The sequence below is a fragment of the Ornithodoros turicata genome, chromosome 2, assembly GCF_037126465.1.
Source record: "Ornithodoros turicata isolate Travis chromosome 2, ASM3712646v1, whole genome shotgun sequence".
Classification (NCBI taxonomy): Eukaryota; Metazoa; Arthropoda; class Arachnida; order Ixodida; family Argasidae; genus Ornithodoros; species Ornithodoros turicata.
Genome location: NC_088202.1, coordinates 111,182,067 through 111,207,209, shown reverse-complemented (window position 1 = coordinate 111,207,209; position 25,143 = coordinate 111,182,067). Strand labels below are relative to the sequence as shown.

The 25,143-nt window shown below is 44.7% G+C and overlaps 1 long non-coding RNA gene across 1 annotated transcript in view; it reads right to left on the bottom strand.

Moving 5' to 3' along the window:
- LOC135385962 (uncharacterized) overlaps positions 1-25,143 on the bottom strand; it is a 195,763-nt gene that overhangs the window by 124,876 nt on the left and 45,744 nt on the right. The window contains exon 3 of the long non-coding RNA XR_010420542.1: positions 18,411-18,488. This is a non-coding gene — a long non-coding RNA (uncharacterized LOC135385962). The remainder of the gene's footprint in view (positions 1-18,410; positions 18,489-25,143) is intronic.

The following is a 25,143-nucleotide window of genomic DNA, read 5'->3' as shown; positions in this document are numbered from 1 at the left end:
GATAAAAACCACCATTACAGCGCGGCCGTCCCACCAACGATCGTTACATACCGAAAACAAGAATGACGCCGCTAGAAGCCTTCGAAGTATCACAAAATCACAGTCTGCAACCAATGTTCCACGCACTCCTTCCACCCAGACAGTAGCGCGTACACTACTTCAAGCACGCACGGCCGGTAATTCCCATACATCGTAACATGTCTACCAAGAAAGATTCCCAACTGCCAAACGCATCATTTGTTCCTCAACCTCGAAGTCTATGGGCTGCACCGTCCCAAATGGACGGGGATTACAGGAGGGACACGGGAATCGGCCTCCGAAACGGGCGAGGGGTGAAATACAGTAGGGGAGCAATTTTAGATGCCTCTAACAGCGGAGCAGGGGGCAAGACGATCACCTCTCAACAATCACGGCAAGGTGAGCTACGTTTCCTGCCATAAGGCAACGAGCACACAAGAAAAGCTGCGGTGACGCGCTCACTCCAGTTAGGTAATAATAGTCCCGAACCCCAAGAGGGAGGTACATTAGCTTGTAAGTTTCAGACTGTGTATCGGAAGAAGAACCGAAGACGAAGAATTAAAACAAACGGCAGGGGATATTTTTTGTTATATTAGTTGTCTTCCGTGAAAAAAAAAAGTCGTTCTGCTACTGTTCGTCCACGGTAGGGGCTTCGTTAAATATTGCTCCACCGCAGCTTAAAACTAATCGCGAGGTTACAGTGGACGTTCTCCCATAGCACACCGCACCTTTGTGGACTTATCCTTGAGTCCTTGAAGTAGCTGCTTCAAATGTAATATACTCTGTGGAATACGAACTGGCATCATCTTGTTAAGCAGAAATCAGTTTGTGTAGCAGGAGGAAGCACCCAGTGGGTGTAAAAATCAAGAGTGCAACATTCCTTCAGTCTAAACACATATCGGGGAATCGGGAACGGGGTGAGGCGGGCCGGGTTCGATCGAATAGTCCATCCTTCAACAAATTAATATGGTGCAAGCGTGCTGGTGTACACGTAGAAACAGGTAACATTACCTTGGGTTTGAGGACTTGTGTCTTCCTCATCGTCTTGCGTTCCTCAAACTCAAGGAAGTGAAAGTTATTTCCATAGTGCATCCAAATGAGTTGGTCCTGTCCTCGCCACCTCAATCACACCTCACACTTAAGACATTGTGATCTTTTTCACTTTCGCTTAGTTACGGCGGTTAGAACTTGCCCCACACCGCCATGTTTGCCAAACGACGTGCCACGTTATCGTTTACTATATTCCCGCTTTAGTCTGCGCCCTACCCGAGCAGGCTCACCGCACCTACCTCATACATAATCCCCCCCTACTTTACACCATACCCCCCCCAAAAAAAAAGAAAATTAAAAAAAGAAAGGTAAAAGAATTCACAATGCTAGGGTCCACTGCAGCATGCTGATGTGTTGAGTGGTATGATCTGCTGACCATGACCGTGCTGCATACGATTAGCTCGAGCGGACGTTAAGGTTTCGTTTCCTGTGTTTTATTGCGCTGTTCGAAATATGATCGGAAGAAACAGGGCGACAAAAACTGCGCACAGTTGAACGGGCCAGGCTATTGCATGTATATATACACGCATATATATATATATTGGTGAAAGAGAAAAACGAGACCTGGGCGGAAGTTTACAGTGAATTAAAACATCAGAAATTTATTACAATTTTAAGGGGGAATTAATTAAACAATTCTAAGGTCAACGTTTCGGCGTGGTCTAGAAGAAGGCGGAGCCTCCGCCGAAACGTTGACCTTAGAGTTGTTTAATTAATTCCCCCTTAAAATTGTAATAAATTTCTGATATTTTAATTCACTCTAAACTTCCGCCCAGGTCTCGTTTTTCTCTTTCACCTGTAGTATTTCATGACTGCCTGAACCCTCTTTATATATATATATAACGTTTCGCTGATCAGAGACAAGAAATATCACGTGGGGTCATCGCCTATGACACAGTAATTACGTGGTTGAAAGGTCGAAGCGATGTCCATTATTCATGCCAAACTGGAGAGCCTCGAAGTGACGAAAAAAATATCCTAGCGATAACACGCGTTTTCTCCTTACCTACGCTCTTTATTTTATATTTCATGAACCACACCGTTTCAGAAAGCAGGACCAACGCCAATGTTCATGCCACACAGACTGGGCTATGTCACGAGAAATTACGAAGAGCGTCGAAGACCCAAAGGTTCAGGCCCTGCTTGAATCTAAATGAAATCTCCCGAACAGTAAAGCTGGACGAGTATCGACTGTATTTCGACGCGCCAGAAGAAAGCCCAATGGATGGGTCAAAAGGGCATGAACAGCATGGGTGATCTGTAGGAGCCACCATGTCCATATTTTTCTTTTCTAGGTCTAACTCTAAAAGGAAGGCAGCTGGAGTGGCCAGCTCATCTAAACAGTAAAGGAAATGGAAGGAAAACTCACTGTTTGTCTACCCTGGAATATTTTTAAACACCCATTTCGTGCTAGTCAATAAAGGAAGGAAAGAGCTCTGTCGACATATCGTAACCACGTTTTTAACACGTTTAACCACGCGTAACCACGTTTTTCAACAGCGTTCAGTGTGTGTATCGTCATTTTCCAGCGCCCCAAGCGTTCCAGACCCGCCTCTCACCGCATAACACCTCGTATCAGCGGGGCCAGGCTCTTTATCATGCAACTTCGCACTTGTGCCAACGTCACCACGACACAGAAGAAGACATATTGCCCACGTTGGGACACTAAGAACCCCGCATGCCAAAAAAAGAAAAAAAAACGCAAATAAAGACGTACGTATTGCGACATCCCCCTTCACGCTTTGCTAACCACGGGCTTTTCTTCGAATGTATTCTCCCCTCCCTTCTTCAAGTTGTGCCCTACACAACAGCTATGTCCGTATGTAATATAACCACAGTGTGGCGTCTGTTTATTGAAGAAAGGACAGGCCGTAAAAACGGGACAAGTGAAGATGGACACCCGCAATGCGACCGGTAAACAGCCCGCGGGCTCGGAGGCCATGCGGGTTTAAAAACCTAAGTGCTCAAATTAAACGTCCCGCCATGAACATAAATCACAGGAAGCAGACTCCGTTGCATTCTTCCTCCAGGGGCTGCAAGAAAAATCATACGGAGCTCGGCTTATTAATAGGTCGCTGTTAAAACGTGCAGCCACCATAGAGATGTGTGTCCACCGTATAATCAAGCGCGAAACGTTTGTGTGAATCTTCTACCGTGGGGTAACGAGACAAGAGGATCGAAGACGAAGCGCCATAAAATCGTGACTGCCGATTTGATCTCGATTGGCGTGTAGTACTTTGCAAGACGGGAGGAATACTCCTTGATGCCGCGGATGCCTGACAGGAGCATAAAATAGGCTTTTCCAAAGTTTGGGGGGCAGCAGGTATTCGACGATTTATGTGATTTTCTCGGAAAGCTTCTCCTATAAAGAGCATTTAATGTTTGTGCATTTACTTCTGCGCTGTTTTGTGCGTTTCAACGTCTCTCCCGAGACGTACTCTGACAGAAAGCAGTGGACTCCATACGACTGCAAATACATCCGAGTAAATAGTTCCCATATAATTCGATGCCACGTTCAAAATAAAGACACCTTCTTCTTCCCCCTGTAGTTGACGCGTACAGGAAATAATTTGGGGAAGGGATATCAAGATTTATTAAAGAAAGAATAATTGGATGCGTGTATACCGACACCAGATACCACACCAATTGTCCTTTGAAGTGCCTGCAATGGTTGTCCTTGCCTTCAAAAAGTTTTTAAACGCACCACGGAACTATAAGGGACCAGTTTTCCTTCGTCTCCCTAACCGCAACAAACAAGCGTTGCCTGCGGTTAGCCTCTTAATGTCTCTTACCACTCGGGGACAAAAACACTTTATTACGAGCTCCCCGCACGAAAGCGGTGTTAGGAAAAACGATTTTCTAAAGGCAAGACAAAAACGACTCATATGTCTAATTAGAGGATACATACTGACAATATATTCCGACCTGACGTTGCCATAAGAGCACGATTAGCAATCGAGCCGCGGACCATGCAGGGGCAACGCGTGCATATTACCAGGGATTATAATGATGATGGTGCCCCGAAGAGCCGCGGTTGTAATTAGGGCTCCGCTTCTGGAAGAAACGGATGTAAAACTGCGTCACCGCGGAGGGACGACTGGGCCATCTTGTAATCAGACGTTGTGTGAGGTGTTCCTTACGAGGTGGTGATTACAGATGGGAAGTAGTGGAGGACGCTGTCGCGAAGGGACAGCTGCCCAGGAGAGTGCCTGGCGAAGAGTGTGAGTGGCAGTTCGACGCCCGTCGCGTTGTTGTGCATCGTTTGGCTGAAGCGTGGAATATAGATGACAGTGGCGGAAGAGGTGAAGTGGATGGACTGCCGGAAGGTTGGCGTACGCGAAAAACGAAAAGTAGCAGGAAACTTCGTGGCGCTTCGGGGGTGTACGTAGGGTATAGTTGTATAGCAGAGAGGGGTGGTGACGACTGGAGGGAGCTTCGCGATGAAAGGTAAAAGAATTGAAGAATTGTGTTCTGAAAGGTTTGCGTGAAAGGGTTTGATGAATGTCGGCAGTGTATACTGGCAGGTGACGCGGCATCGGCTCCCTGTCCCACCTGATATATGAGGATAACATGATGTGGAGAAGACATACTCGATGTGGTTGCCTTCTTCGTCCATTGATTGCACATGGCTGATGTACTCGAGAAGGTGATGTGCTAGATGCTGCTTCCACCTAACGAACCAAACATATAGCTAAACGTATGAAACTATCCATGCCTCACACGCGTGGCGGCACTGGGCTATTTTGTCGTTTACTCGAAAAATTATTACTTTTGTCCTTCACGTTATACCGCTCGCTTACCCTGCATAATAAACGCTTGTCGCATCTGAGCAGAAACCACTACCCACATACTATTGGATATGATCCCCCTATTTTATATGTGCTTGTGCTATGTGCTTCTGCTTATAGATCCCCCTAACAACATGGCAGCTGATAAGATTATTACATGCGACGGCCAGCAGTCAATAAACGTACGCTGCCAATAAAATATATTAGGGATGTGGACGTCACAACCTTGCGGCAATTCATGCAGGTGTCAAAAGAGTGGAGTCAGCGGCTCAATGGATTAGTTCGCTGCGTTCAAGCACTCTCCAGCGACGTCATTCCAACGTGACCGCGGCGTTGTCCCGCCTGCTAAAGCGTAGAAAAGCGCAACTATGCATCCCACACAGCTGCAAGATCATCAGGCAGCTGCCATTCCAGGATAGGTTCTCTTTTTTCTTCTTCTTTGTTTATCGTAACGCATTGGGTGTCTTTGGAGGGTAATATTACTATGCAGCTAAGGCGTTCTAGAAACGTCACGAAAGAACTGAAAGACACCAATATATTGCGAGTAAAAACATTATAGTGTACGAATGTGGCGTCATTCTGGTAACAGATGTTTTCGTTTAAAAGTTCACAGGGTTTCTTTTGTAATATGCTCTTCTGAATCGGCGTTTTTCTCTCCTTTCTTTCTTTCCCCGACTCAGAAAAGTCCGCCTTAAACCAGCTATATTATTTGCGAAATGAAAAAGTGCTAACGATCACACGCACAACAAACATGCACCAAACCCTGAGGAGGCACATAGAGATCACCCCACAGAAAGAATACAATGATGGGGCTCAAATGCCCCGCTAAGAAAATTCGCCCCATTCCCACTTGACCATCGCATACCTGCATCTGTTGAAGTCAGGTGCAAAGTATGCGGTGCACTTTATCGCACCTGTGCAACACTCTCAGTGTCCCTCTCGTTCCACCTCACACTTGGAGCACGCACCGAGGAGCCCACGAAGACATTCTTGAGCCAACAGTCGACACCACGGGAGGCGAGCTCATTCTCCAGCAGGGGGCTTCCCCAGGATTTTGTGCCGCTACGTAAATACGCAGAAGGGAACGTCTTCGTTTATCCTTAAAGAACCCGTCTATAATTCTCTCAGAATCTGGCGCGTAACAGATTTGTGATTTATGTGGCATCCGTACAAAATGCAAACACTCTAATGAATTCCAAGCTGCGGTCGCCAGAATAAAAGCACAAAATCTGTAAAGTTTCGATGAAAAGTGAATAACGCTTATGGCGGCTTTTGTGGGAACATAAATTTTGAGCAAGTGACCCTCAGGCACGAGCGCCTGATGATCCGCTTAGGACTGTTATTCATGCTCCAGTCGACCACAAAGAGCGTGCCTGAGGAGCAGAGCGATCGGGATGTCAGCTCTGAGAAATATTAATAGGACTCTGCGTGCGCAGAGTGCAAGTTTCTTTCATTACATGCAGTATTTGGGGGGAGACCTTGCCGGTAGCCGCACAAAGTTCGAGGCCACGAGTTCTATATATATATATATATTTTTTTTTTTCTTTTCTTCTTCTGCGTTATGTTCGACCTTCGTATGAGTCATGGCGTGAACACGCTGCAGCGTGTGTAGAAGGGTAAGGTTTCATGTTTGCTGCAAGAAATGCAGTATGACGGTGCATACTGTTTTAATATTGTACAGGTATCCTCTGCTGAAGAAGTGTAGGGAGATAATAATCATAATTCGTGGTGTAACGTCGCGAGACAACTGTGATCATGAGCAAAGGAAATGGTAGAGACGGAAGAAGAAATGTAGGAAGGAAAACGGATGTGAAATGAAAAATGATTTGATATTGCGCAGTAAAGAAGATAGAATTACGAGCTTTAATGGTTCACATAGCATAGCATAGCATAGAATAGCAAAGTTCACATTTAAACCAATCGCTCACCGAGTTATGGATCCTGGTGAGGATATGTAGCTACTTGCTATGCACTGCTGCCAATGAAGAAAAAGTGAGCCTTCCAACCGTGCTTCTCTACAACGCGTTTGTGCTGCGTCTACGGTACAGCGCACGAAAGATCGCGAAAGTAGACTCTGAAAGATGCCACCCTGTAAAAAGCGAATGTGTGATCATGAGGTCCAATGAAATAATCAATATTGCATGAGGTCCTGGTCGTTTACAGAAGTAAGAAACACAGCAAACACACTGAACAACAAAGGCTGTGAAATAAATATTGGTCAGGTACCGCCTTTGCACTTTCCATGTTTCCATTCCCTTTTCCTTGTTAGCTTTGCTGTTTCGCTCCAGCAAACCACGTCGCGATACTTATTCTGCGCATGAGCGAATTGGACTTTTTTTTTTGTGCTGTATAACTGAGATGTCAAAGCTATAGCGTTTTCATTACCATTCACTTTAGATATAGCACCATCATCATCATACGTTATAAAAAAAATAATAACGTGAACCAGTCGATAGCCAATTCTATTTCTCTTTCGTCTTCCGATCTTTTCACTTAGGCACCCGTATTTTCGAGTTCCTTATCATTGAAAGGACACGCTGCATCCTTGAAACGATAAAACTGTGATCTGACGGGACGCTTTCTGACAGCCGCCAAACAGGAAGAGAAATGCCACTCCAGATTAAGTCACCCTTTTTGAATCCATTACGATTAATCCAAAAGCTTATTTTGTTATCTTACTTTTTGTGTTGTTTAACTTTTCATAATATCTCGGCCGTCAAACAGGTGATATGACTATGGGGTCATGTTTCGAAATGCTCCGCATTAGAATTCTCCGCCTCGCGGTCCCGAATAAATGGCATCCTGTCCATGTGTGTGTGATGTTGGCTGGAGAGCAGATTAAAAAGGTGCGATAAACTGCGTCGCGTGCATTGGAGGAGAAAGATTACGAGGTGCAAGTAAGTGCCAGGACATGGGCCACATATAGTTGCATTTTTAGCCAGCGAATATTGTCTTGAGTTTTTACTTGCGAAAGTTTGTTGCAGCGACTGAGAGTTGTGAAAAGCGGCGAACAGTTTTGAAGTTTTGAGGTGGTAAAACCTGTACGTTTTGACTATCAATCGACATTCATCTAAAACGCACACCCATTACAGAAAGTTTAGTACATTTATTATTTCTTAATTTTCTTTCTTTATTGATTTATTTATTTCTGGAACAGCAAGCCGACGTGTCGTTTGGCTGACCGTTTTTTTTTTCCTTTTCGTCTAATAAATATATTCCCCCCCCCCCCCCCCGAGTGACCCCGTGGTATGAATGTGAAAGATCACATGCATGGAGTCCAAGGTAGTCAGAGCACCCATCCCCCTCTATCCTTCTCCTAAAAAGTGCACGAATGATTACTGATAACGATAATTCGAGCGTTGACGTCACACGATAGGGCCCATTTCACACTACCGTTTTTCTCGTCCTTGTTTTTCACGGAGGTAAATCGGACCCATTGGAATCTACGGAGCTCAATTGCCTCTCGGTTCTGTTTCTGAAGCATCCGGACGAGAAAAACCATAGTGTGAAATGGGCCTAGGGCAGTGACAGGCTGACAGCACAGAGGTCGGACTGCGGATTAATTTTCGGCTTTTAGGCGTTGGACATTTGAAGTGCACTGATAGCCAGCTTTCCTGATCCTATACCTTGTACACCGATATCACAGAACTCAGCGCATCGTATTTATGTTCCTCGCACAAAACGGCATGGCCGAGCTAGCGATGCTATGCCACCAAATTCGTTTGGGTTCGCATTCTCAAACTAGGGATTAGACAGCTCCAGTGAGTGACCAACTGAAGCCGACTATATAATACAGTCACAACGGAAAAGAAGCGATCAGCCAGATCAGACGTCTGCAGCAAGGTTCATCGTGAAGCTTCACTGTAGAACAAGAAACGCACTCAATCTTCTGTAAAATTCATTGCGGTTTCCGCGCACGAAGCCCACCCGACCTTATAGCTTATTGATTAGCATACATATTACTAGAAAAACGCGTCCATCTCACCGTATCCATTACTTTCCGTTTCCTTACTGAAACAAGCTCTGTCGCTGAGTCATTTCGATTATTTACATGACTATACGCGAGTGGCTCTCCGAAGGCTACGTTCGATAGTGCAATTTCATCTCGCCACCACGCTCCAGCACCACGTAAAGGTTGATAAACGGCAACAATTTACCAGCAATCACGCACCAATGGAATTGACGCAGCGAAAGAGCGACTATTGATTACTTTGAACCAAACAAAAGAAGAGCCCTAACAGAAAAGAGCCGAAGAGGCCGAACATAAACCTGTCTGACAGCGACATTCAAAGCACGTAGAGACTCGAACAAGTTGAGACGAATATATACAGGGAGATTTCAGGAGCGCGATAAAAGGCGCAGATATTTCACGATCTTAACGCCGACCGGACAAACAGTAGCCAAGGCTCCACCTCCCTTTCCTTCTCTCTCTTCTCTGTGTGTTTGTGCTTGGATGCACGAGAGCAAGAAAATGATAGATGGTGCGACGAGGCATACACAGGCACGAAATTGGCGGAGAGCAAAGTACCTGGACGAGAAAATCGTGTTTCAGAGGCGATGGTATGTGACTGGCAGCACCATGAAAGTACTTCACGTCTGTTAGTGTTTTTGTACTTTCTTAGAAAGTTGAAATGTGGTCGTGCGACCTTTCGCTTTTTTCCTGGTTAATAAGGGGTGCGCGTATTAAAAATGAAATGGAGTTGAGAACATAGCAACCTGATTTCGAGGAAGAGCCTGTGAACAAGGAACAAGGCGCATTTTCGAGCGAAGAAGTTCAGGGCGGATCGTTACCATCATCGGCCGCACATTTCGCTGGTTTTCTGACCGTCGTCGTCGATTTCCAGACGTTACACTCCAAAAATGGTGCGTCAACTTGCGCTGTATTTATCAATCTTACCTTCTCGTCTAACCTATGCAGTCTACTAAGACGTCCCAATGTTAGTGAGCCTAAGCCGGCTGTGACTCAAGAAGTACGGAAGCGCAAATAGTTTAGGAACGTAAAGGTTTATGTTGGCCCCAAGTAGTTTATATCCATCACCTTTGTACGAGCCTCCAGTAGCTCCACTGCTTCCTGGTGCTATTTAAGTATATTACCCTACTAATACCCTAGAAATTTTGAAACTATACATCTTCAGACGAAAACCCACTCCTGAGTATTAGGGGAAGGTGTGAGAAACTAGGTGCTTCATAATGACTAAGAAAATGACATGCTCAAGAATCTTGAGCGACGTGAAAACTGGTGGATAACATTGACCTGTAATTTTGAGTGTACTAATTCTTATAGGTACTGTGCAGAAATTCTGTGCCTCCAATCCTATGTGGCTTCAGACGTATCTAATGGTTATTGTTATAGAACGAACATATTTAGTTCGCTGAATTTTTTCTCATTTGCAGTAATTTTCTGAGATTAAGTATTCAGCAAACACACTGGCGTCTTTTCACCCATTGGTTAATTAGTATACTGCCCGAGTGTATCAGATTAGTCAAGATATGCTTCTGTTCCTAGTCGGGAAATTGATAACTCTTCAGGAATGGTTTTGAATATTATCATATGACATCGCGCACTCCGTTTTCCAGCTCGTCACCCTTCAGGAGACATTGTTTCACGTCATTTTGAATGCAAAATGTCTAAAACTTCGCGAAATCCACTGATCTCGGCCCGTATTTCAGCCGTGCCCTCCTTAATCGCGGTGGCTTTCTCAGTGGTACTGTCGGTATTTACAATCCTCTCGGTTAGCTCAGTGCTATGTACCAACAGGCCCAAACATTCGCCCTTCTAAGTAAGTCACGTGACAGGAACTACGATGATATCTTTGCATGACATGTAAGCAACGTGTTCCTTAATTATTAGGAGAAACCATCGGGCTAGTGTGTGCGTCTTCACTTTCTCCTCAAACTCAAGGAACATGTTGCCTACAAGTCCATTACGCCAGCTCACTTGCCTTGCCTCCTACCCTTCTGTTCAATCTTTGCGAGGGCATTGTAACGAGCCGAACAGTCCCAAATGTACATAATGCGCTAATCATTTATTTCTAGTAGTACAACTAAGAATGATTACTCCAACATGTATGCACTACACAATCCATTCGTCAGGAATGGGCACATCAAGATTGATATTTCATGTCAACGGTTCAAAACTTCTGGTCGAAAGAGAAGCTTGAAAAAGGAAGTTTGAAAAGACGTTTCAAAGTGCCCAACGCCGCCACCACCGTACATTACTCACGTGGAGCCATTAAATCGCAGATATATCCTGATATGCTAATTTAACAACACTGTTGATGTTCGAAAACAAACTTTTCATGATGACGATGGCGATGACCAGAAACTGTAATGTTATTTGTGGGGCATGACACGAGGGAGGAAGCGTGGCGCTGACAACAAGCGCGCAAAAACGGGGATTTATTAAATGGATCTGCCCCTGAGGACACTCCCAGCTGGGAGTGTCTCGCATTTAAATGAAGCGTGACTGAGCTCTGGTCAACCGCCCCTTCGTTATCGCTGCTGGTCGGCTACCGGACTACGCACAAGCACAAGGACAGGCTGCCGTATATTGCACACGCGTGCTTATACTGCATAAGAGCCATGTCCTCCATGTCGAAGTGAGCGTATGGGTCCATGCCGGTTTCTCCCCCGCTCCTACTATAAGGTGGAGCGCAACGGACACTATCGCTAATCACAGTGAAACTGAAATGGATCGGCTTCATTCCTGAATGTAGACTTGAATGCGTGCGGAGTTTGAAGTAATCCTACTTGGGCCACCCATACATTGTTATGGTAAAGTATAAATGTCTCAAGGTATGAACAAAGGACACAGGCAGCAGATATGAAACATACAGCAAAACGTACTGAAAAAGTATTCCTGTTATCGGTTAGTTTCGTTCTTTTCACAAGAGTGCTCATTTGTATCCGTTACATATTTTTTTTTATGTCAAAAAGAGCTATGAAAACTAAGCAGATGCCGTTTTTGCAAGTGGGTTCTACGGCCACTCAGAGATCCTCTAGAAGAAAGTATGCAAACTACAAGATCACGAACTACCTAAAATTATTTAATTAAATTCTTTCTATTTAATTTGGGAACTTCTGGCAAAAGCGAGATTGCAGAACGGGAGACAATCCTCGTTGAAAGTCAACCTATCTGTTAAAAACTCCTGAAACCAGCGTGTGCCCTGAAATATCCATCGCGCAATTACGATATGCGACTTAGCCGAAACCGTAACAGTGCGCCTCAATAGCCTATGACCTTCGTCGATGGAGGCTTATCTGGGCCACAGAGCGGTTGATCTGGCCAGATGATCAGCACTTACTCAAATTAGCTCCATCTTTCCAACAACGTGGCCCTCTTCGCTGTCTTCCCTGCGCTCCCGATCGGTGCGGTTTCGGTTCATTTGCACACCAAAATTCGGCGATATGTATTTCAACGCACGTGCGCCTTTCACGATTTCTTTAAAATATAGAATGGCTCTCAACGAGAATTATCTTCCATTCTGCTGCCTCGCTTTTGCACGGAATGCCCTAATTAAAAACTTCGTTACTGAATCTTCGGTAATTTACCATCTTGTAGTTGCATATTCTATTCGACGGGATGTCGGCCTGGCCGCGAAACTCAACTGCAAAAACCACTGCTGCTCTCATAGCTTCTTTTATATAAAAATCTGTAACGAATAAAATGGAGCATACTGTATACTGCTCCAACGAATAGAATTAGTCCATGAAGCCCTAAAGCAAATCATTGGTGCTTTGCGCTGATGTACCAACCCGCGGTGAAACGAAAACGTCTATGGTGGTTTGCCATAAGGATGTCACTGGCCCGCATATGCGACACAACGAGAACCAGCCGCATCGCAAATGCTACTTTGTTCGAGAAAACTTATGGTTAAAAAATCACATCCGTCCGCAGATATTATCACCATGTTTAAGTTATTTCATTATATATAATATCACCGTGTTTTTGTTATTATCACAGTGCCGGCGTCTACGGGGGGGGGGGGGGGTGCAGTTGCTCCCCCCCTCCTCCCCGAACCAGCTTGAAGGGGCGCCAAAAAGACACCTTGAGTTTGAGTTTGAGTTTGATTATAGAAAAAAAACGGAAGATATTGAATTCGTCACAGACGAATTCTGCTACTCCCTCAAAGGAAATGAAATGACTGAGAAATGAATGAAAGGAGAAAGAAAACTGCAAAGATGAAAAGGTAAAAATAGAAAGACATCACCCCTCCCAGTCACCGAACTGTACGTGCATATGCGTAGCTACATCCCCTAGAAGTGAGCTGAAGTGAGCTAAGAAACTAGCAGGAACGGGGAACTCGACGACACATGCCTAGAATGCGGTCCTAAAATGCAGATACCATCTCACTGCTCACTATGAAGTTGACAAGCGCTGACAACGCCGCATCTCTCTTCCCGGGTTCCCATACACCCAGCACCTTGACTATATCGAATGTTCTATTGTCCAAGCGGTCTAGAGCAAACTTCAATGTAGCCCTTTGGGATGCATATCTTGTGCAGTGCATAACGATGTGTTCCGTGTTTTCCACAGATGCACACACTGGACAGTTTGCTGAACTAGCCCTACCGACTTTATGGAGAAACTGTTGACCATACGGAACGTTAAGGCGAAACCGATGCAAAAGTGTTTGTATAGGTCGCGGTATGCTGGACGGAACACGGAATTTCAGCTCCGGGTCAATCTGATGAAGCAAGGATGGCCGCCTGTCGACTTGTAACCATCGTCTTCTGCAAATGTCTTCTGTCAGAAATTTTAACATGTGCTTCACATCTGACGTGAAATATGTCACCGTGTGTTCCGTTGACGATAGGTGCGCTATATCCGCCATCTCATCTGCAGCTTCATTACCCCGTACATATACCAGCCAACATGTCCAGGAATCCACTGAAGCAGTATGTCGTGGCCAGTATCTACTGCTTTCTTAAAAAGACACCTTTCGAGCAGGAAGACGCCGTTTTAGGACGACAAAGGAGAGGAAGAAAATCAAGAGCACACGAGTGTGTGTGGGGGGGGGGGGGGCGAATTTCCCACTTGTCCCCCCAGAGGTGAAAAGTAGACGCCGGCCCTGAAGGTAGCCTACGAATGCGAGCCCGAATACGCTTAGCAAAACATCATGCTGCCAACTGGCCACCATTAGGCGGCAACCGCATGGAGCACTTTTGCCAACTGAATGGCAGCAGAACTTGAAAGGAACGGTGACCTACTAAGCGAACAATAGACGACGGACCGATGAGCCGGTTTCTGCCAAGGGTAGATATTTAGTCTGAGGAGAGGAAGTGACACCACCCGACGGAACCGTGTGCGCCAATGAAAACACGCTTCACAGGAAATGCCACAAGCACGTGACAAAGTCACCTGTAATCATGCCTGTGACCGCCTTTTGGGGGGGGGGGGAGTGGGGGGGCTTTGCCCTCTTCGCCCTGCCTCCTAGAAGGACACGCGCGGACTTCGACGTGGATATCGCAGGTTCCAAAGAGGCCATCAACTTAAAATATATCCTTTGCCAGGAGGTGGCAAGGTGTGTGCAAAGCGAAGGTGACTAAATGAAACATCAAAATGTTATTTGTGGCACATGCCAAATTGGAAATGTGTGAGGAGATAACGGTAATAAAAATGCAGTCTGATATTTCTTTAGTGAGCATTGCTAGAAGCACTCGTAAGCCAACATTCTCTTCGTATCTCAAAATTTCTTGTAAACACTGATTTCTAGATGTTATTAGCACCGTACTTTTTCAAGAACCGCTAAAATATCATTTATGTTACTAAACAATGCGTACAGCAGTTTACTACAATAAGCATTGCTACATCGCGTGCAACAAGCGGTGGTAAACGCTAGGCGGACGCTTCACCATGACAACCTCAACGTGGACATTCTGCTCCATGCGGTTGCAAACTTCGATACCGTTCCGTTCACGCTGAGTTGGCGCTCCGTTGGCCCGATTCAGTTGGCAAAAGTTGCTCCATGCGGTTGCCGCCTTAGCGTTTAGCCCTTGTTCCTTGGACCAGCCTTACACACATATATCGGACTTGGAATGGGACGCTTTTGCAATCTCGGGATAACCGGATTTTACTTAAATGTGGATCCCGGGATTTTTGTGCAACTGTGCCCACGAGTTCGCATACGTCTACAATAAGTTGTGCGCCCGCGCTATTTGAAATAATGATACAGCGCTCATTCCTACATGTTGATGCGTTTACTCTTCTTTGTTTTTAGTCCTCCATATTTATTCATCCTCTAACTTATGTGTTCTGGTCTGGAGTAGCCCAGTCTACATAGAAAGGCTGTCTCCAATTTTTTTGTTTTCCAATCAACGTATTGGTCAAGATCGAAATACAGAGAGAGACCCACTTCTGCAATATTTTGTGTCGTCTCACGCATCGAAATAATTTTGTGATTCCGTGGGAGTTTTAATGCTACTTGATGGCAGTTCTCGGCTATGGGCTGTGTAGCGAGTTGGGTCAGCAGCTAAGGTACGTGTTTGTTATGCTTCGTGCACGACGCAATTGGTCTGGTTTCGGACTGCAACGAATATTTTTTGTGCAGGAGGCGCATGAAAGCAAACGTGGGTAAGGGAAAGAACTCTCTTCAGGTTTTGCTTTCTATATGTATACATTCTTTTTTTAATTTTGACTAAACCCTGCAAACCTATTCAGGCACCCATCTTTGGAGCAGTGGTGGTCGCATCTATAAATTATAGATCATAAATTATAGGTAGCTGCCATTGATAGATTAGAGACCATAATATATCAATGCCTGCTCCGGAACACATTGGAAGGGCACATTCTCTTTATAAATCCTTTGATTTGTTCCATTTCTCCCTAATTTAACTTTTTTTTTCTTACGATTTCCATTATTTCACGAGGACTCCTGATACTTGGCGAACGTGCATGATGATTGATCGTCAATAAATTATTAAAGAACACTACCACTGATACGTTTCGTCAGGGTCGCAACTACGTGAAACAAGCTGCGAGGCTAGTTAAATTTCTCGCGACCTGTTTTCTGCTGACGGCCGCATGAAAACAGCGCAATGTAACGCATCAATCACACACACGTGCAGTTATTTTGTATCAGTGGCCGCCTTACCACCTAGTAATTTTACTCTGGCGGATACAAAATTGTTTCGAACCGTAATCAAGATGGTCGTTATAAAGAACTCAGTCACATGTCGCTGTCACATGATTTCGAGCGGCCCACATCACGAAAGCACACTCGATAGGTTACGTTCGCACGTCCTATACGTACGAGGTGCCCGTAATACAGGCTAGGCCGACGTAGCGCCCGGAGCAGGCGATCTGACATCCATCATACCTGGGCTGCATAATAGGGCTTTGTTCGAAAGTGACCGATATTTCACGTGACGTCTAGCTATACCGTCCTCTGCATCTCTCGTATCCCATGACAATATGATAAGTATGATACGTCAAGAAGCACCATAAATCATATTGTAAGGGCGAAAGTATAAAAATAATATCCCGCGATGCAGTGTTCCGCGTTCATTTTGGGTAAACGTGAAGCCTTTCGCGTTCATTTCCTGACAGGGATGGTGATACGGTCACTGCAACGTTGCGAAATCTGCAGTTGACTACCACGCACACTATAACAAAGAAAGGTCCACAAAAGAAGCGTCCACAAGAACTTCATGAACGCCGTGTTTAGCTTATTCTTGATGCGCGTCCTTACGTGTAATGATTTCTTCGATGAAATAAAAATTGCTAAAGCTAATCGAGGTACACGCATCGAATCCTGATATGCACGCAGATGCTGATGATGACAAAATGTAATAAGACATGGCGAGTGAACAGGCAATGAAAATACCAGAAATGTGAAAGAAACGGCATTCGGATATCGACTGAAATTTTCGCAGTCTTTAGGACCTCGCTTGGTACCTCTCTATCCTCTGGTTTAGGTATCGTCCTGCTGTATACTTCTCGTGTAATAAGGTGTCCCACACTTTGCTTCTTTTTCTTTGATCTCACGTTTGACTCGCGCACGTAACATCGTGAATTCAGCTACTCGTGCTGGATTCTGAACTCTCCAAATTCGGTACTTCTATCGACGTATGAAGTAGATACGTAACGTATAACACGTATAACAGTATAACAGTAAGGTATAAAAGTAATGTACAGTATAGAAGTACAACAGTAAGGTATAACAGAAAGGTACAGCATAGAAGTAAAAGCACTAAAACAACAGCACTACCTCCATCACACCAAACATAACGTCATGTTGAAACGCAAGGGCTAAGGGTAAGGACAGTGTCACCGTATGGTCAGTGTTCAAGATTACTTGAGATCTGCTTGAATAACCCTATAACCCTGTCATATAAGTGTACGTAAGCCCATCACAACATGTCAGCATTTATCCTTGTCTTGTCCCGTCCCGTCCAAACACTAAGCGAATGCGGCCCTATGAAGAACAACAATTGGCGTGGATTTATTCGTAACTCCACTCTTTAGCGCCATGCCCTGAATCGCCGGCTAAGCTGTCAATGAAAATAATAGTATATATCCAATTAGAGAGCTTTATAATAGGCTACGCAAGCGCTTTGCGGTTCCAAAGACGTAATGATTCGTCATTGCGTATTGCGCAAAACACCGTTTGGGTTCTTCGCACGCATAGTGACGACCTCTTGTTTCTCTGGGGGCCCAAATCTCTTGAGTATACTGTATTCTGAAACTCTCTCTTGTAACCATTCTCTTCTAAGTGTGTCACCCCAGTGCTGCACAATTGGTGTTGATACTGTCCCTTGCTGAGCACGTGCGAACGGACATGGCCTTTAACATAAATTATTTGTTTCCATTGCATTTACTGCCCTCGTGGCCACCTTAGAACTTCACCATTGGCTCCAACCGCCGGACTGTGGTTTACACACATTTGCACTAGCACTCCACGCCGAAAGTGGGAGATTATCCTGGTTCGAATCCGGGCGCCGGCTGTGCTCTCTTGGTGTTTCCCTGGGTTATTTCCTCAGACAAATGTCGGCACAGTGCCATCGTCATCACCACCATGACCACCACCACCACGACACTGGTTGCATTAAAGGAGGGAAGAAACTGAGCTGATGGTCAATAAAGGCTCACAGTCCAAAATGTACCGCTGTTAGTTAACAACAACAGCTTTATTTTGAGATGGAGACAAATTGCTATATGAATCACAGCGAAGCGCATCAGAGCCCCCCTTCCTTTAGCGCAAATACGCACCGGTACAGAACGTCCACCTGTCGAACAGTTGGCGAACCGATGGAGTGTGATGTCTTCATTACTGCTCCATAGATGGCGAGAAAGCCAGATACGACGAGCGAAGTTATCGCTGCAGGAGTCAGGACGCTTTTTAGTCAGCACATAGGCGATCGTTTCGAAAAGAAACGTGTCAAGTCCCATCGCTCCAGGGCAAGAGATCACGCACAGATGTGGAATGATCTCTGATGCTTGCTATGCATGTCTTTTCCACTTTCCTAATATGGTTTCCATTTTCATGAATTCCGTTTTCTAATTCCCATAGGTTCTCTACCCACTGTGTAGGTACTATGAATTTATATACTCACGTTTGTCATATGCACTAGAGGTCTTTGCCATCACTTATCGCTCTTCCTCACAACACCGTCTCATGATCCAAAAGAGCCCTGCGAATCAACATGGATTTTACCTCTGGTGATTCTGTCAGCTTTGCTTTTACGCTACTGCAACTTAATGACATCGTAGCCTACATAAATATCGAGTCTCCTTAACTAACTAATGCATAAATTATACTACGCCCCTAATAAACTTTCTTTGGAATTATTCGAATACGGGGCTCTGCCGTACGCTGTTAGAAATGACATATGTACTGGAGGGGACACGGCTGTCTAAAATCGACACTCCGTGGTTTAACTCATCTCAAATCCCCAGGTGTCGCAAGACTATTTCTTTCGAGTAATAAACATGTGCACCACATGGTCCACCTTGAAATACAATATTGGGGCAACACTTTCAAGCGTAAGACAGGTGATACGGGACGTCGAAAGGCGATTTTAGCTCATCGTGTAGCCCAATAGCGCTTTATATCAACCCACCACGAGGACTAAGGTTGGAAAGTTTTCGTTTCTTAATTATGTACTCGAGTCGTAAGGTTTTTACTCCACCTTGGCCAATTTCCAAATATTTTATGTCCGGACATCGAACGCAAGCATTGAATATCCCTAATGTATCCGGACAGGTGCCATTGTTTCTCATCGGCAGCCAAACATCTAACATACGGAATTCTTCGCCGCTTGGATTAAGATGCATCCAAAATCCACGCTTTAAAAGGGAGCTTACACTCACCCTTCCATTCAGTCGTACGCCACACATTTATGCTCATTAATTATGTTCACCTTCTGTGATGTTATATATTATGTTTTGTCCGTGTACTTGAGATTTCTAAGTTACTTTCGTTCACATTCTCCTCCACCTGACAATTATTGTTCGAGTATTTGTTTGCTGTAGAGGCACATTATTGCAGGGCTCGGCGTAGCAGTCTCGATAAACCTGTATTTTTTAACATGTGGTACAGCGCTGTGCACACTTAACAGTAACACGTACAATCGGTGGACCCAGTAGAAAGTGCGCAAGGGTTCGCCACGATGCGAGTAGTAAACATATTAGTCGAAACCTGACCTTCATGTTTGCAACTCGCATTGTCCGGAACCCTTGCGCACTTTCTACTGGGGCCACCGATTGTACGGAGGTCGTGTTACTGTTATGTGTGCACAGTGCTGTACAATACATTATCCTTGATACTTGATTCCCAAGCTTTTCGGTTCAAAATGCATTCTCTCCAGACATCGGGAGTGCCACAACATATGTAATACGAATAATACAGGTTATATTCACTCTTCCTTTCTCAGAGTCCCATTCATGTAGTCCTGTGTGTCCCCGCGTGCATCTGCTATGTATTTTTCGACGAAGCAGACAGCATGACACCCCTGCCCTTATGAACGTCTCGTATTGACCACAGTTGAAGTGAAAGAAACTGCGATACGACACAAATATCTGTATCTTATGTAGAACATAGCCGTTACTGCACGTGCATTGTGTATATTCGGTGTCATTAGCAAGTAACCTTGTATTTTCCTTTTCGTTTTGGCGAAGGGGGAATTAATAGTAAACTGTCCAGAGGCGACATGATTTTGAGAAAAAGCTCAAAAAGCGCAGAAAAAGCTCTCGCTTCTTTTTTCCAGAGCAATTCCGTGTGAGGTACGTTTGTGACTGCTGTACAAAACCTTGATTTTTAATTTGTTGCTTTCATGTTTAATGTCGTAACGTGTTCTAAACGTGAGAAGCCTTTGGCAGTCTAAGGCAGCTGCCTAAGACTGGTTGTGTTGACTGCAATCGCAAAACGTCACGATAAAATTCGCAAAAACAGTAGTAAAAACAATAATGACGACACAGGACGGACGCACCCCTTTGTCGTCCTTATTGTTTTTTAGCAGTGTTTTAGCGATTGCATCATGTGTGACCAACAGACCCAAACTGGTACTTTATTCAGAAAACGCCCGATTGAAAAAAATCACCAGAATTATTCTGGTATTTCCTAATGTTCCTGGCGTTAACACTAGACTCTTTTGATGTTTGTAATGTGCACATCAAAAAATTCTGGCGTGACGCAAGGGTGATTCTTGTGCTGTCGAGTTCTTCTGATGTCAACCCCAGAGTGGACAACGACGACACCAGAATGATTCTTGTGCATTCTAGAATGCTTGGTGAGTAGTGTTTTAATGTGACCGTTAGAGCGGTCTGCTGTGGTTCACAGACACCAGACCTACAGGCGCCAGGGTACGAGCACTACACGTTGTTACCATGAAAACCGCTATTTACAATGATCATGAGTTCCTTAGCGCAACTTCTTTTCCAAAGGAATAATAATTCGCATCGCAAATAATTCCCCCGAGTGGCGAATTTGACACGTTTTGCGGCATTCACTCGAGTTTGAAAACGAAACTTTACGCTCTCATTGTCACATAAGACAGCGACAGCGCCATCGGCATTAGTGTATGTTTGAACTCAACGAGCTGGCCGAGGTGGTTGAGGTAGCGTTCCGTCCTGGTTTTCAACATAAAAACTGCGCACGAATGTGAACAACTTTGAATATGTGTTTCTCAAGTACTGCATTAGATGTCGTAGTTTGCTTTCCAACCTGTGCACAAGTGGGAGAATGAGAAAATACAAGAGATGCATTCGGGGTAGATGTGACGACTGGTCGTTGGTGTGACGTCTTTGAATGTGCGTTTCGTCCGGCATCATGTGAACTGGTTATTCATGGGATATGGACTACCAGAAGAGAGGACGGAAAATGGCTGAAGAGTGGATCGGGTATGCTTTTCCAAATGATAACTGTGTCGCATGTGATGTATTCAGACTCGCAGAAGAAAAAACATTGCTCCTTTTTGTACTTTTATATTGTGGAGTGCATACTTCTCCTCAATGTGTATCATCAATATAGACAGTTTTGTTACACGTGCCTGTCTGTTCCCATTTCTGATTCTCAGTATACTATATGCAAACAATTAGTAGCCTGCTCAGCTGGGACACCTTTGCAGTAGAAAGACACCTTTGATATCTTGTTGCATTGTTGACTGGTTTGATGAGTCGCTAACATTAATGAGTACATCCCAAGCAGCTTTAGTACCGGAATAACGAGCAGACCGTGTTGGTTGAATGTTGCATATTCATGTATGCATGGCAGGATCCCTTCGTGGTGTTTTATGATGCTCGACTATTGAACATTATGCTGTTTCACGCATTCTATCCCGTGAGATACTTGGCTCCTGAGCGGCCTCACGAGGCTCTGAAAGCTGTGCATAGTTTTGAACGCTTAGAGAAAAACAAACGGGACAGTGGTGCCGCGCTTGCACTGTCCTGCTTTCTCTCCCTCTCACACACGTCTACAGCTATGCACAGCTATTAGTGCATTGTGAGGTTCCTGACGGACCAAGTACATCACGGGATTGAACGCATGAGACATCATAATGTTCAACAGTGGAGCGTCACAGAACACCAGGGATCCTGGTGTGCAACACCAGAGCACACACATCAGAGGTCCTGGTGTGGAACATCAGAGAACAGACACTAGGAACACCAGGGAATTCTAATCCTAACATCAGAGAAGAAAGCACCAGGAATGTCCCAAATCACAGCAACCTAAAACACCAGAATGATTCTAGTGCTTTTTTCAATAGGGCGTCGTCTTGTAAATGACAATTTCCGTTTTAAGTTGACTTGGTTCGCTTGTGAGAGTGACAATTAACAATAAGAGGGGGCCCTAGCATACGACACCTCAACTGACACACATACGAGGTAATTAAACTTTAAAATAAAAAATAAAATAAAAAATTTAAAATTAAACTTTGGTGAAAAAAGACGTACATTTTAGGAGCAGCGAGAGGCTGTGTTTCTGCTTCCATTACTGACGTATATGTACACTGCACATATTCTGTTCGTTTCCTACCGATGGACGCCATCCGGAACTAATTCTGCTCGCAAAATACTCTATGATTTTCCACTCAATCTAAGCGTTTTTGTCACAAGTCGCGACACTGTGCAACTATGGCGCGGCTGTCCACAGGAAGTGAAATACACTGCAACTGTGGACAGTGCCCTACAACGAAGCTGGAATGGTACTGGTCTATCTTTTCATAAAGAAATTATTATTGTCATAAAGGTATAATTATATAAATAAATAAACTGTCATAAAGATATTATTACCTTTTACAGGGACAGCTGTTAGTGCGTCGTTTCCCGAGATCGCGGCATCGGTGTTATCCGCAGAAGGACAAAACGGACACAGTATTAGTGACGACGACGAGGAGGAGGACAATGTTAGCATGGCGCTTGAGTAGAAAAACACCATTAGTGATTCTGCTTCAGACACCTTCGAGATACCGGGCCCTGCTGACGTAAAAACTTTGCGGCAGGCGCGCGAACGTGAACGGAAGCGCGACGTCGCGACGAAGCGAGAGTGTGACGTCAGAATCTCAACGTCGTGCCGAAGAAAATAACACAGATACGAAGACCCCGAAGTGCGATCCGCCGAAGCAGAGGCAAGGCGGATTCAGCGGCAAGACCCTGTAGTACGTGCCGCTGAAGCGGGGAAAAAAAAAAAGGAGAAAAAACGCCAAAGCAAGTGAAAGCCGAAGGAGTCACAAAGGGCTTCACTACAGGCAATTGAGGGAGACATTTAGGGAGCCATTTAGGTACTGTTGCTCGATGTGCGATAGCTTGTAGTTCAAGAATGATCTCACAACGCTGTCGTTGACATGCCATTTACTGCTTCGACAAGAATTGGACGGTTAAAATCACCGCCCAATGCCGTTGGTGCTGTCGCTGAAAGGCTGCGCGTTATACAACCATCCTGTGACTTTTTCACATTTTTCGTTACCAATCTAACATCTAGAGAAGGGGTCTCGATCGAACACGCGACCCGCCGTGAGCTATTCTCTGGCCGGAGGACCTTTGACCACCGAACGCAAGGAAACCCCTTCAAAAATTTCAGTGAAGAATTACGAATGAAACGAGGTTTTCAGATATTGATTTTACTTTTGTATGGTGCAGTGCTGTTCCTTACCCATATCAGGCGGCACGGCCGTCTGTGAGCTCTTCTTTTGCTCATGAACCTCAGAAAAAAGTTACTACCACAGCAATCTGGTCGTCGTGCACGCCTATACGAATGACCATTTGGGTGTAGATTTCCACGTAAGGTGACTCCATTCACATTTGTGTGACACCAATGACCAGTTTGGTGAACCGGCAGTTTACGGGCGTATAGAAGCAGCAGCTTCTCTAATAATCGTTGTCGGCCACGCGAAATTAGGAAGGAACAACTACGTGCAAGGACTACTGTATTTTTTTCAACCAGTCATATCAATGCAACAAGCCCGAATTTCCTTTTCAAATTTCAAATTGGAGCTGTAAGGAATGGCGACAATACAGTACGTAGAAGATAATTTCCTGAACAGCCATAATATCCTGTGAAAAACAATGTATTTCGCTCGAACTCGATCGTTTTACATTTCTTCAGTGCGCCATTTGGGAAGGCAGCTTACTTATTTCTCTCGATGTGTCAAAGGGAGTTCACCAGTAATGAATTTCATACACACCGTCCAGCTTGACAAGAAATACACCCTTCTGCTTTTAGTATACATATATCTTCTTCTTACAGTATATTGGGGAGTCTTATCGTAATTACGGTCAATTAGTTTTCGTTTTCTCTCTCTCTCTCTCCCTGCGAACCTCCATGATGTAGTCTAATGCCAATGCGGCCCGCAACTCGATCTGTGTTTGAGGCCCGTTTTCTAGAGAATGTATGTGAAATTTTGTCTTCATTATTTCTATATTCGTTAATCAATTTATATATCTACCTATCTATCCAGATGACTTGTGCAATGCAAACGACGACGACAACAGTTCTGAATTATGGCGCGGTGCAACGCGAATGCGGCATGTTTTTCCTATTTCTTGCAGTTCCTGCGCAAAAATTTCAAAAAATAAAAAAAGCTACGTGAAACAGTCTCCTCGTATCAGCGGAAGCAAACGTGTATGAGTAGTTGGTTCACCCTGCGAAAGAAATGGCCCACCCAGTAGCATGCACAAATTATCACGACGAAAGCTTATATCCTGACGTATAAAAGAAATACAGCCCTACGAAGTTGTTCGAATATCCCATTATTTCATTGAGAACACGAAGGAAACTTTCCGCGAAAGGGCTGTCCTCCGTGCCTTCCGTTTAATTTTACCGACACGAGGGCACCGGTCGCTTTAATAGGTTCTCCAACAGCCAATATAACTCGGTGCGTCTCTGTGGCGCCTCGAAAATTGATGCGGACACACCCCATAAAGTCTCCGTTGCACGCTACTCAGGCGTAGGGTTAGTAATTATATCCTAACTGCATTGACACGCACGTCATGCAGAGTTTCAGAGCGTATTATTCACGGTCATGTTGTTAATTAGGGGGACTTACGCGGTTCAACCCCCATGCTGCGATAAGATCGTACTCGGTAAACGAGCCAGGCCCGTGCAATGTTGTCATCGTAACAAGGGAGGACTTCTGGCCACTTGCGGAACCCTTCTGCGAGCATGGAGATATCCGTGCCGACGCTTTCTGATATTGATGTTCACATTTAAGATGGCCCTCAAGTTTGGCTGCACTGTCCTGATATTTTTTGTTTTACTACTAATTTGAGAGCAGAGTTTTCCAAGTAAATTTATAATTGTCAATAGCAACAAAAAGTACATTATTAGTTTACCAGGTCGTCTACCAAATT